This window comes from Pyrgilauda ruficollis, unplaced genomic scaffold, assembly GCF_017590135.1.
Source record: "Pyrgilauda ruficollis isolate IOZ18807 unplaced genomic scaffold, ASM1759013v1 scaffold42, whole genome shotgun sequence".
In the NCBI taxonomy this organism is placed as follows: Eukaryota; Metazoa; Chordata; class Aves; order Passeriformes; family Passeridae; genus Pyrgilauda; species Pyrgilauda ruficollis.
This window is the reverse complement of record NW_024525712.1, coordinates 4,021,253-4,033,879: the sequence shown is the minus strand read 5'-3', so window position 1 is coordinate 4,033,879 and position 12,627 is coordinate 4,021,253.

Genomic DNA, 12,627 nt, shown 5'->3' with positions numbered 1-12,627 from the left:
CATAAACAAATGCCAGTTGGTTGATGCTCTCTCCTGCTGTAACTGTGCCAGTTTATGCCATTATGGTTAGTGTCTCTGTTATGAAAGAAAAAATAGCACCCAGAAAATTAGAATAGGTTTCCAGCGGGGAAAAAATATTACTGTTTAAAAAAATAGGCTAAATATTAAATAACCATTTTATTCTCCCTTCATATAATATATGAATCTATGAGTATCTTTTCTGCATATAAATTTTTTGTTCTTCATATCAACAGGTTAATTTCATTTATTCTACACTTGACTATTAACTAAAGGATAGATAAAACTGATTGACTGAACTGAATCAGGTACCTCTAAAATCCCAAAATATCTATGCTTTTTCCCTTGATAGTGAAATTTGTACTCTGCTAACATATATGCCTCTGAGTTGAAGTGTGCTAAAGAAGACTGAGAAATTAAAGGTAGTTAAATTATTTTTTTTTCAGTTGAAATAAGTTATAAAACTTTAAAAAATTGTTTCTTCTAATAACCGGAATTCCCTTTTCACTGAGGATGCTTTATAGAATTCTGGCAGTGTAGAGTGGTTTTATGTTGGATTAAATTTATGTCTGTTTGAAAGACAAGCACCACTCTGCTTAAATGAAGATGAGAATCTCATCCAGTACATGAGTTTATTTTGAATTTTGAAGCTATAAATGAATCTGGTGAGAAGCGTCAAGTCTCAGGTGGTCATTTCTCAATGACTTCATAGTTTATCTTTGCCTTTTATTTTTTTTCTGTCTGAACTACAGGCACTGGTCATCTACCAATATGCCACCAAGCAAAGTGACGCTAAAACACAGAATAAAAATAATTGAAATTATCACAAAGACCTTCCACAATAGTTGAACACACATTCCTAAAAGAAAACTCCTAATTTCACTGTAGTTTTTTATGAAAAACTGTTACATACCCAAGGTCCCTTTCAGTCCAAGGGAGCTTCTGCTTTTATTTCAACTCTTTCAAACAATGCATTAGGATTGCCATGTTTTGCTCAAAAAAGGCATCTTGCTTTTTGAGTCTAGTTTAATGGTGTTCATTCAATGATGTATTAACAGAAGTTCACATTTTTGGTTCATTCTATTTTCTTGTTAATAAAAGACTGAGTATCTTACCAATAGATAGATATTCTAACTGATTTCAAATGGGATTTGTGGGTTCACAATTAGATAGTGAAGTCCACATTTTAAATTCTAACAAAATTAAGGTCAGTTGGTTTTTGTTGGGTTTTTTTTTGGGTTGTTTTTTTTTTTTTTTTTCCTGCAGCAGCTAGTGATAGAGTCATGGTGTGGGATAGAAAAATAGCAATAAAATGAAGTTTGTGTTTAGATGACTCAGTGTGACAATATTCATGTTTACAATTCAGCAAAGTTGAGAAAATACCTCTCTCCTGACCCTGACACAACACATTGGCAGCTGTAGTATAAAATGTGCATTTTTGAGCCTGCAGGTGATTCTCACTGTGGAAGACCTTGTATTCACAACTACCCAGTAAAACCTGAGAATTGTTAAAAATGGAGGATAAAATATAACTTCAGAAGAATATTCAAAGGAAGCCACTAAAGTCAAAATCCTCAAACTAGATTTAAGTTTTTGAAGTGAGGCAATTCACCTCAAATAGGAGCAAATAAAAGATACTTTAAAAGCATAGGATTAAAAAGTAGACATAAAAGAACAGTGATACTCTCTTTTCAAGTAATAGAACAAACTATATTATGAGCAGCATTTTGAAGTGTACATCAAACCGATTTTCTCCTCTTTATCCTTTTTAATCTCCACCAGATGCAGTTTCTTTAAATTCAAGTTTTACATTCCTCGCCATAACTTGTCTGAACACACGGAGAGAGCAGTGAGAGACATTAGTGGCATTCTTTTTCTTTCCCTGTCATTCTATTTGTTACAGCTGCTGAAGGCTTATCTTCTTAAGTCACTCATTTTTATAGACTTGGTTTGCTTTATTTTCATCTATGTTTTTAGGCTCCAAACAATTCCATGCCATCCTTCCATGGAATTTTTGCAGTGAAAAAGATGCACAAACACACAGAGATACTTACTTATGTAAAAGTGTAAGTAAATAAATGTGTGTTTGTACATGTATGCATGTATATAAATTATGTCAAAGAAATTATGGCATGATCATTACTGATATGGTAGAAATTAAGCTTTACAATCATATTTTAAAGTTTAATTGACAGAACATAGCATGATTGAAATCTCAAAATGGAAACACTGCAGGAGGAAAGAAGGGTTTTCATTAAGACACACCAATATTCAGTAACACTTTTTCTCAGTTGATCCCTCAGGGTCATAATTTTCTCAGGAATGATGAAATGCAGTTTCCTTTCCCACAAACATTTTAATTTATTTTTTTTTCTTTCTTAAGAGATTGTGAGTAATGAGTTTCTCCTTTATTCTTTCCCTCTTCTCTCTTATACCTCAATTAATTTTGGATAAGGATGGATTTACCATTTTCATTGTTTCTTCTAATTAGAACTACATGTATGTGAAGCAAACTGATCTGTTATTAGGTGTTTGGTTTTTTTCTTCCTGTACAGGAAATACCCATGACTAACATCCTGCAGTAGCTAAGTCTCTAGAATAGTTTTTATTCATTAAGGCAGCATGACATGTTTTAATGGTGTTTAACAGAATCTACACAATTTCAGCAAGTCTGTCTGCTGACCTGGTGCTGTAAACATAGGTTATATTACAAATGTTACAAAAGGCAGCAAAAAATAATTTTATTTTTCTTCCTAGAGGTAAAAAATCAGACTGCTTGTTATTTATTTCGGACTTGTTCAGCTGGATGGACAAGAATAATTGCATTTTTTGACACTCTTAAATCCACAAATCATCAAAGGTGCAATGCATATAATGTTGGAAACAACTCTCAGTGAGGAAACTCTAGGATAAATGGTACAAAATAAACCCCTCATACATTTGGTTAATCAACCCTATTCCCCTTTTCCCCTCATCTTTCAAATTCACAGTCAAATGACATTTGCCTTTCCCCAGCATGCACCTCTCCTTTAAACCAGGGAGTTTGCCTGGGGCCATACCTATATATCTGATCCATGCATAATGAAGCATGAAGCTGCCAATTGTAGGGAGCGTCTGCTGTGTCAGAGACTGATAGGCATTTCATTTGCTGAACTCCCAAGGGCCCTCACGCTTCTCAGGTTTCATGTAGTATTTATTTTAGGCACTCACATTTCTCATCTGTGAACTTCACACCATATGTAGAATGAGTAACATAGGCTCTGCGTGAAAAAGCTCTCCAGGTAGTTTTAAATGTAACTTGGTGGACTGGGGGCATTATGGCCTTGAAAAATAGGCTTGCATGGGAAATGAAGGAATATTAAGCTTTGTTCATACAACAGCTGTCTGAGTCTTTCACTGAATAAGAATGGTCTTATTCTAATAAAATCACTGCTCTCCACTTCTACCACACAAATTGTTTTGTAGCATGCACTGTGCAGATCTACATTTTTCACATATTATTGCTACTCTGCCATACTGTCTACAAGGAAATGTTCATTTACTGTTTCTAAAGTGCACTTTTGTTAGGTCTGAGGCTCACAGTCAGGCTGAGCTGATGGATAGCAAAGTCATATGCCGTGCAGCTTTGAAATCTGAAGGCTGAATAAAAATCCTGAAAAGATTGTTTTAGTTCTCAAAATCTGACCATGCAGAAATACTGAGGCAAATATATGTCTCTTGTTTATTTTTGTTGGTAGAGATCCAGAAAATGTTTCATATGAAATGCTCTCTTATAGCAAAACAATGAAGGAGAATAATAGAGAGGGATAAAAGAAATGCTTATTCTCCATTGGTGTCTTTTCTGAATAGGTGTTTCTAAGCATAACAAAACCTTTGGCATTTGCTTCTCGGTTTGTAGGTGAGGGGATTATGGCAACCTTATGAAAAATCCTCACATAAGTGCTCATAGGGGACACACTCTCTGGACTTGCATCCAAATGATGTAGACTAGACAGTAAAACTGATATTCAGAAAACAAATCTGTTTGACTGCTTGGCAGTTCAAGCTTGTTTCTGGGAGGAGACAAATACTATGTTCTTGATCAGGAATACTGAAATATGCGTGCAGTATGAAGCATTTCACTATTTCACTGGTTGAAGTGGCAGATTACTCTTGTAGAATTGAATGTGCTCCCAGGCACATGCTGTGCTGAGGGAGCAGACCCTCTGCCAGTCCAAAGTGCTGTAGTGGAACAATGTCAATTTAAAACAGAAGCATTGTTACCCTGCACTTCCATCTTTATCCGTTTGCAACACTGCTTTCATGAGTGCTCAGTGTCCAAACTTCCTCTAGCAATCAGCTTTCTCGATTTTGTTCTTTTATTAAAGGTAATTCTGGAGGTTTCATCATTTAAAAACAAGAAAACAAAAAAACTAACAAACAAACAAAAAAAGAAACCGCTTCTAACGCTTTTCTGTGAGCTCTATATGTCGTGTACAATCTGTAATAGGCAATGCTGTGAATGAGACAGTTCACTACTATTAAGCTAATGAAATACAAAGTGTAAGTGGTTTCATTATGCCAGCAGCAATTCTTTTTTATATTTCATTGAAATACTTATTTCATAGTATGCTTTACAGTAGGAAATTCTATTGAAAATTTTTTCTTCTTATTGAATTTGAGCTGTAAAAAGACATTGCAGAATTCTACTTCATGTGTATATAATCTTCAAAACAAAGTGAATGAATAGAGTTGCCTGCATGGAATTAGGGTATTACAATAATGAATGCAATCATGTTGTGAAAGGCTTTTTATATTGTTCAGACTCACATGAGAGTGCAGCAATATTTGTTTGGCAAGTAGCATTTTGGTATTCGCAGGCTTTCAAATTCCTAACCACAATCTGCCTTAATGTAAAGGTTTTATTTTTAATACATCATTTGCATACACCTATAATACATGTGCCAAATGTGTGTTGGTTTTTTTTAAAAAATGTGTACAATTTATTAGCATGGCTGAAATCAAGCAGATGTTATTGACAGGAGAAAAATTGTGCAATGGTGAATTCAGCTCCAGATGCTATAGCAAAGCTGTTCTTAAGTTGAGAGACATTAGTGGCACATTTTACATGGCACAACTACATGCATGTGCAGGTAACCTCGTTCGTGTGCATACACAATATATGGATAAAAGCAGGTACTGCATGTATGTTTGGAATTGGCCTGTGTCCATGTGCACTTCTTTTCTCTAACTGCTACATTCACAGGGAGCGTAGGGCGTGAGGAGGAAGGGCGCAGACATCTCCTGATTCATGTGTCATCTCCGACGCAGCTCACTGCATTGCAGGTCTTCTGCTGCCAGTGCAACTGAGCCTTGATGAGGAGGGACCACCCTCTAATGGAGAAAAATAGTATTTCGGTTTCGGGCCTCATTTGAATATTGGCTTTCAGCTTTGCCTTTGTAGCGTGGCTGCAGCGTGACGCAGGGAAGCAGAGACCACACAGAACCTCGGCACAGAAGGGGCAATTTACAGACAGCTGGCCCAAAATGTGTCAGCTGCTTTCCATTCAGATTCCTCCCATTACTTTAATCCTGTGGCAGAGAACCTCATCTCTGAGTTTAGTTTTCAGTCAGTTTGTGTTTTGTGAGTGTCAACAAACATTTTAGACGTGTAAATCCTACTGGCATAAATGGACATTTCCCCTCTGAATCTCACTAAGAAAAGCAGTGTTCTTGGTTGAGAGAATTCTGAGTTCAGCAGTGGTGGGTGAGTGGTCTATTTATTTTTGAAGCCTACATGAATTTCAGATTAGTTTTGTAGATGAAAAGAAAGACAATTTATCCTTCTTGAAAGCTGAGTTAAGCATCATGCATGGAAAAACTGTAGCGCCACAAATACATACCCCCAATTTAAACAAATACTTCCTTCAACAGTTTGAAAAGTAAATTTTCACAAGTAATCTGTTTGTTCACTGTTTGGTTTTGGTTATTTGTGTTTTTTGGGGTTTTTTTTCAGTTGATATATTAATTTAGAAATACCTGTGCGTGCAGTTCAGAGGGATGTACAATAGGAAATAGCCAAAAAATCTGTCAGAGAATCCACATGAATGTTATACTGTATGCACATATGACCTCCTGAATTTTTGCTACTATTAGGTGTTCCTTTAGCGAACCCTGAAAGCACTTAGCCAACAGAACTAATTCACTTAGACTCAAACCACTACAAGACTATAAGCATAAGCTTATGTGTATTATCTTTTTAGTTAAGGTTAACCTTAAAAGGTTATAAGCTACACTTTCCAGTCAGTGGGAAAATTCAAAATTCATACATGCAAGAGTCTGTAGAGCTGTTGTAATGAAAGATAATAGTCAAATGAAATTAATGAAAGCATTGTTATCCAGTTTGTAAAAGGTAATTACATTTCACCTCTCTAAAATCCTCTGATTGCTTCAAGAGCAAATGAAAACTAAAATCTTGAACTGCTATGTATTACTATATTATTGAAAGCCAAGGTTGTGAAAAATTCTCTAGTATTTTATTATTTATTTAATTGTAAATGATGAAAGAAAATGAAAGAAAATACAGTAAATATGTATTTAAGTAAATACAGTAAATATATATTTAAGTAAATACAGTAAATAAATATGTACAGCTACACATTAACACACATGTATAAACAGAGATATATGTGACCTTCTTGAGGATTATTATGGATGGGTTACAGGGGAAACAATACCGGTATACAGCAAAGAAGATTTCTTATGTGCTCCCCTGTGCAGGGAGCACTCGATGTCAAATAAAGCAGCATACAACATTTTGTCTTTTTTACCACTTCTTTGTCCAGGTGGTATATGTGTGCAATATTCCTTGCAGTCAGAAGATAGCATGGATTGCACTGGGAGGAGGAATGCCTGGGGATGAAGTCTAGCCCTGCATGTGTAAGAAAAGCCAGCTGCAATCTGGTTCAGAATTTCTGCTTTCTGTTCTTAAATTTGTGAAGTACACTAGGATGATACTATGTAAACAAAATGTATTTAAATTCTCATCTAAATGTCTCAAACCTGTCAAAATAATTGAGAACATCAAGAAAAGAGAAAACAGTCTGAGCAATACACTTTCACAAATCAAGAGCTGCAGTAAATAATATATAATATTTGATTCATTCAGCTGAATCAGTCTCTGAAACAGTGCTTAGTTTTTTTAATTCCATAGACTTAGATAGCTGACAAAAAGGGTCATCTTACAGAAGAGAGATTGTAGAGTTTACTGACTCAGGCTCATGTAGCTTTGCATTTCAGCTATTACTTTTCTGCTTAATAACTTGCATGGCTTTTATCCAGAACTAATTTTGTGTGGATGGAGGTGTCAGTAGCTGTGCTAATACACTAATACATATTCAGGTTTTAACACACTGGTCTATAGTGTTCTGCAGTCAGTCTTCTTACTGCCACTACTTGACCTGAAAACTAGTCTGGTATTTATAAAATAGAACTCCTAGAGCTCCTAAGGCATTGGATTTTCAGATGATTTTTCACACTTTTCCAGGAAAGCAGAGAGTTTTGTGCATTGCAACCCCAGAATGCTAGAAATCACTGACCAAAATACAGTAAGAAGATTTACATTATGAGATTCATTTCCAAATTTAGGAGAGGTACATTATAAAGACATTGACTGAGGAGTTTTTGGATGATGTCTGCCTCCATTGTATTTATGTGAACTCCAAATGGAAGCTGGTTTTCTAAATCACCACCTCTAGTTACAGTAATTTTTTTATCTCCTGAGAACAATTCACCCTAGAAGTCTAAGACACCTGATCTGTATCTTTAGATACCTGTACCTTTAGAAGATGGAATCATTCCTTTGAAAGCATATCTCTCTTCCTTTATCACAGTGGGAGCATGAATAATAAATTTGTCTTAAATACCTAATTTTCTGTTGCCTAGAGTAGGATGAGATCCACATTACACAACCAGATTAGCATTTAGGCCCAGATTAACCACACAGAAAGCTAGGTACAAAACAGAGCATTGGGGAACTCTGTGCTAAAACTTTTATGGGCAACAACCCTTCATATGTCTTTATGGAGGTTTAAAACAATGCAGATAAAATAGCAACCTCAGAGAGCTATTGTGTCTTCACAGACCTGACATTAAAAATGGTTTTGAGAGGTGATAGGTAAAGAGTTTGTAGAAATGTAAATGGAGATTCATTGTGTGGTACCCTGTTGCTCACTTTACAGCCCATATGCCACTTACTTTGTCAATTCCTTTTTTTTAAAAACAATTTTGAACTGAAAAAATGGGAAGAAGTTACAAGGAGAAAGAAAGAGGAAGGAAGGGAGGGAAAGAGGAAATGGAAATAGGGAAAGAGGAAGGAAGGAAGAAGGAAGGAAGGGGAAGGAAGGAAGGAAGGAAGGAAGGAAGGAAGGAAGGAAGGAAGGAAGGAAGGAAGGAAGGAAGGAAGGAAGGAAGGAAGGAAGGAAGGAAGGAAAGGGAGGGAGGGAGGGAGGGAGGAGTGAAAAAATATTTTATCTGGAACACAACCTTCATACATCTCCATTAGTGTTTTCCCAGCCTTTTCAAAGACCAAGTATCCTATTCCTTTGAAATGCTGCTGCCAGCAGCCCTATTGGGTGCAAAACTGCTTACCTCTCTTGACTCCTCTGGAGTCTTGTGCGTTTACTTTTTTTGAGATATTTTGCCATTGTAAGAAAATCTCCATTTACATACAGTGGATTAAATCTGGTGGCAGTAACATCACACAGTCCTGGCTTTCAAGCAACTTTCAGGAGTATAATTGTCAGCAGAGACTATTCAATTTTGTTTTAGCAGAGCACAGCTCATCTAATCCTTTTAAGATTTGGAATCAGTTACCCATGTTCTTATTTACTTGAACTATCATACTAAAGCACTAAAGGTGCTTTATCACCCGATTAATTAGGAAGCAAAACAGAAGCAAGTTGTCAAATCAATTCCACATTCTTCTTTTTCACATGTCAATAATGGGCTACCTAGCTCCACATTTTGAACCAGCACAACACCAACTTCTTACAGGAGAAAAGATTAATCTGGGAGAAATATTGCACATGTTTGCTGAGAAAACTTCCAAAGATAGACCACAGGCAATTCACTTGTCTTCTTTTGAAGGACTTTGGGGCACAGAGGACTTTGTATATGACAGGGTATGGGACATGGCAATCAGTTAGAATATCCCAGTAATTCAGATGAAAATGTTCAGAATCTGCTGTTCTGAAAGCACCTTTCTTCCAGGAAAAAAAAATCCAGGGTTCATTAACCAAGCTGCATCTTCTTGTTTGCCCCAACTTCCTTGACACAGCATCACTGTTTGCTACCCCTCTGGAGTGTTCTTAGCCTCACCGTCAGTGGGAGGACACGCAGCTGCATGTCACTGCTCACAAAATGCTTGTGTTTGTCTCTGCTCCGTTGCTCAAGGAAGGCTGTTATTACTCAGCCATAATGATTTTATTTAAAGGCAGTTCCTGCTCTATCCAGCAGTTCACACTTGTGCATATACAGACAAACCATTATGGTATGCAAACCATAAGTTTCTCTATTCACTTTTACCTTACATTGTCCTTCCCCTGTCCAGTCTTGGGTTGTATAACCATGGTTTTATTTTGACTTAGCTTTTCAGAAATCCCAGAAAGACTGGGAAATATTGCAAAAGCCCACTTTTTTTTTTTTTTTCTCATTTATACAACATTTAGAGGCAGGTATTATTCACACAGGCCCTAGAGCCAACAATTCTAGCTCAATCACCAAAAGGAAAAAATAACTTGAATGTGATGTGGCGGTCAATAATGCCATATTACTATGATTTTCTCCATGTGCACACTAATATATCAATATACAAAAAGTAAAACAGTGTTAGTATCCCAGAAACTCTTGTACAGTTTCTAACTACAGACATATTTCTAACTACAGGCATATTTTTCATATGTTATCACTCAGCATAAATCTGGGTGTAAAAGGCCAAAAATGCCTTCCCATTTCACTGCTGTACTGAAACACCATAAAGTCTCTACTCTTAAAAGTCTGCCAGATATGAATACAAAACTCTTACACATAAGGTTGGGAAAAGCAGATCCTTTAGCAGGAGAAATGTTGCAGCACAGACTGTGCAACACCAAACAGAGAAAAACCACAGGGAGTGATGGTCATGAAGCTGTACTAAAGGCTTCTATCAGTGGTGGTTTCAGCAATGAAATTGTCTGTAGTGGAAGTAAAGGACAAAAATAAAAAAAATAAGAGGTCTATCCTGAGAAAAATCAAGGTGGTTGCCTTTCTGTTGGCAAGAGGGTAGAGAGACATGTTGAAAACTATTTTTGGTGAAAGTGGCCTTTATAGAAACATAATTTAGGACTAATTTGCCTTTAACCAAACTACCTTTATAAAACATAAAATTGAAGGACTTAAATACAAGGGGAAGAAGGGATTAAAAAAAAGGGCAAATGTTCTTCTGTTGCTCTTTGCCCTCAAAGCTCTATTTTTCTTTTGTTTGTATCCTGAAATGAGGTAGCACTTTTCAGCAACTTGTGCTTTTATCCAGATATCAAATTTTGAGTTAATTTTGAAGCAGTAACCCAAAAAAAAGTAACTTTTTAAGGTGCAAGCCATTAATATGATGAAGTACCTAGCTCACGAAACAGATTTTTTAGGCAAAAGTATTGCAGGTTATGTCATATACAGTATTTGGGCAGGCCTTTTATTTTCAAGAACATTCACTTGCCAGCATTTATATCCAAACAATTACATGGATGTAGATGTTTTATAAAGAAGAAGTTGTGTACCTAAAAACAAAAAAGCAACTTTTGGGAGCCTAAAACATTTGATTCATTTTAGACAAAATTTCAAAAGCAATTATTTGTTATTTTGTCTATGTACATGCTCACACAGAGCCAAACTCCACCCCATCCTGGCTACTGTGAAAAAATTAACATTGTCCTTGCTGAAACTAGACATCGATGTATGTGGGGGAATAAAAGGAATGTGGCATTGATTTGGAGTGATTTAGTCTCAAATAAGCCATATGACACATGGAATGGGTTGATATTCTTTTCAAAAGCAGCCATAAGGCAAAAAAACCCCTAGCCCCAAAAAACTCATCTTGGAAGAAGTAATAATAATAAAATGAATACTCATTTTAATGGTGTGAGAAGTGTGTATAGCTGATTATGTACTGAAGGCCTATCTATCTATTTCCAGCCCTGAATAAAAAGACTTAAAATTAGATCAGAAAAAAAAAATGCTCATTCTTTGCTGTTGCAATGTCCCTGAAGTCTTAGAAAATCCATATAATTTTAAATTATTAAAACAAATTCTTTGTAAAAAGCAGAAATACAAAATTACTATAATATTTGTTTTCTTTTTTCTTCAGATACTGAGTAACTTATAACTGTTTTACGTGATTGATATAAATATAGTTTTCTTAGTGACCACAAATGAGAAAAGTGGGGTTTTGTAAATCAGTGCACATCATTCCCAGATAAGGGTGACATTCTAATGCCAATATTTCCTGCTAGATGCTCTGAGAATTAGCTATTTCAACCACCTTTGTATTGTTACCATTTGTTGCCTATCCAGTGAAGTCCATATTTGCTTTTGTTGCCATCTTGTTCTGTCCCTTTCACGCACTGGGAGCCATCAGTCACTCTGAAGTCTTCCAGGTTTGCTTATTCACTCCTCTCTCCTTATGTTCTGCTGTCTTTTGTGCTCTCTCCCCCTCTCTCAGTCTAGTCATCATTTATCTTGTGCCATCACTTAGGTGGCTGCTTCTTAATTTTAAGGGCTACTCTGTCATTCAGAGGGATTTTATGTCATTTACAGTAGGGTAAATAGTGATCCAAGCTGGACTTCTAGTCTAATTTACCCCACTACACAGGTATAGAGAATATTAAAGTGAACTGTGCAGCGCTCAGGAGTTAACACTGTTCAGCATATGCACTCCATTTAATTAATTTTACTTTTTCTTCTTTCTTTCACCTTCCTAACTGTTTAATAATTTCTTTTATTTGGTAAAAAGGAACATTTTGTAGCACATCCTTATTTTGAGTTGGCTATTCATCCACTACATCTAGAACATGCCACATTAAAAAATCCTGAAACCAACAATAAAGACACAACAAGATTTTCACCTTATATACAGCTCCTTCCTCCACTCTCTGGAGTCACCTGGGCAGTGAAAACTGTAGTTCAGAACCTGCTTCTGTTATCAGAGCAGTGGGGGTGTGATGAGTTTTGTGTTCATAAACCTGTAGGATTCAATACACCAGAATAATTCTGCTTATAAAGGGTGTTTACATATTGGCATGATACAACTCTAATTTTTTAGAATTTCCATATGAATTTCCATATGAAAATTAAGAGGTAAATTAGACTAAAGTAAGTTACAAGATCATTTCTCTTCAAGAACATTTTATCGTTAGAATCCAGTGGCCTTTTGGGAGAATAAGGGGTGAAATTGCAACCTTCAAAAACAAAAGATGTGTTTAATATGTTTGGGTTTGGGGTAGTTTTTTTGGAAACTGATTTTTTTATCTGCAAGAGGCTTGACATGGTCTGTCATGATCTTCCTGGTTTCCTTTGGTGCATTCCAGTCCCATTCCCTTC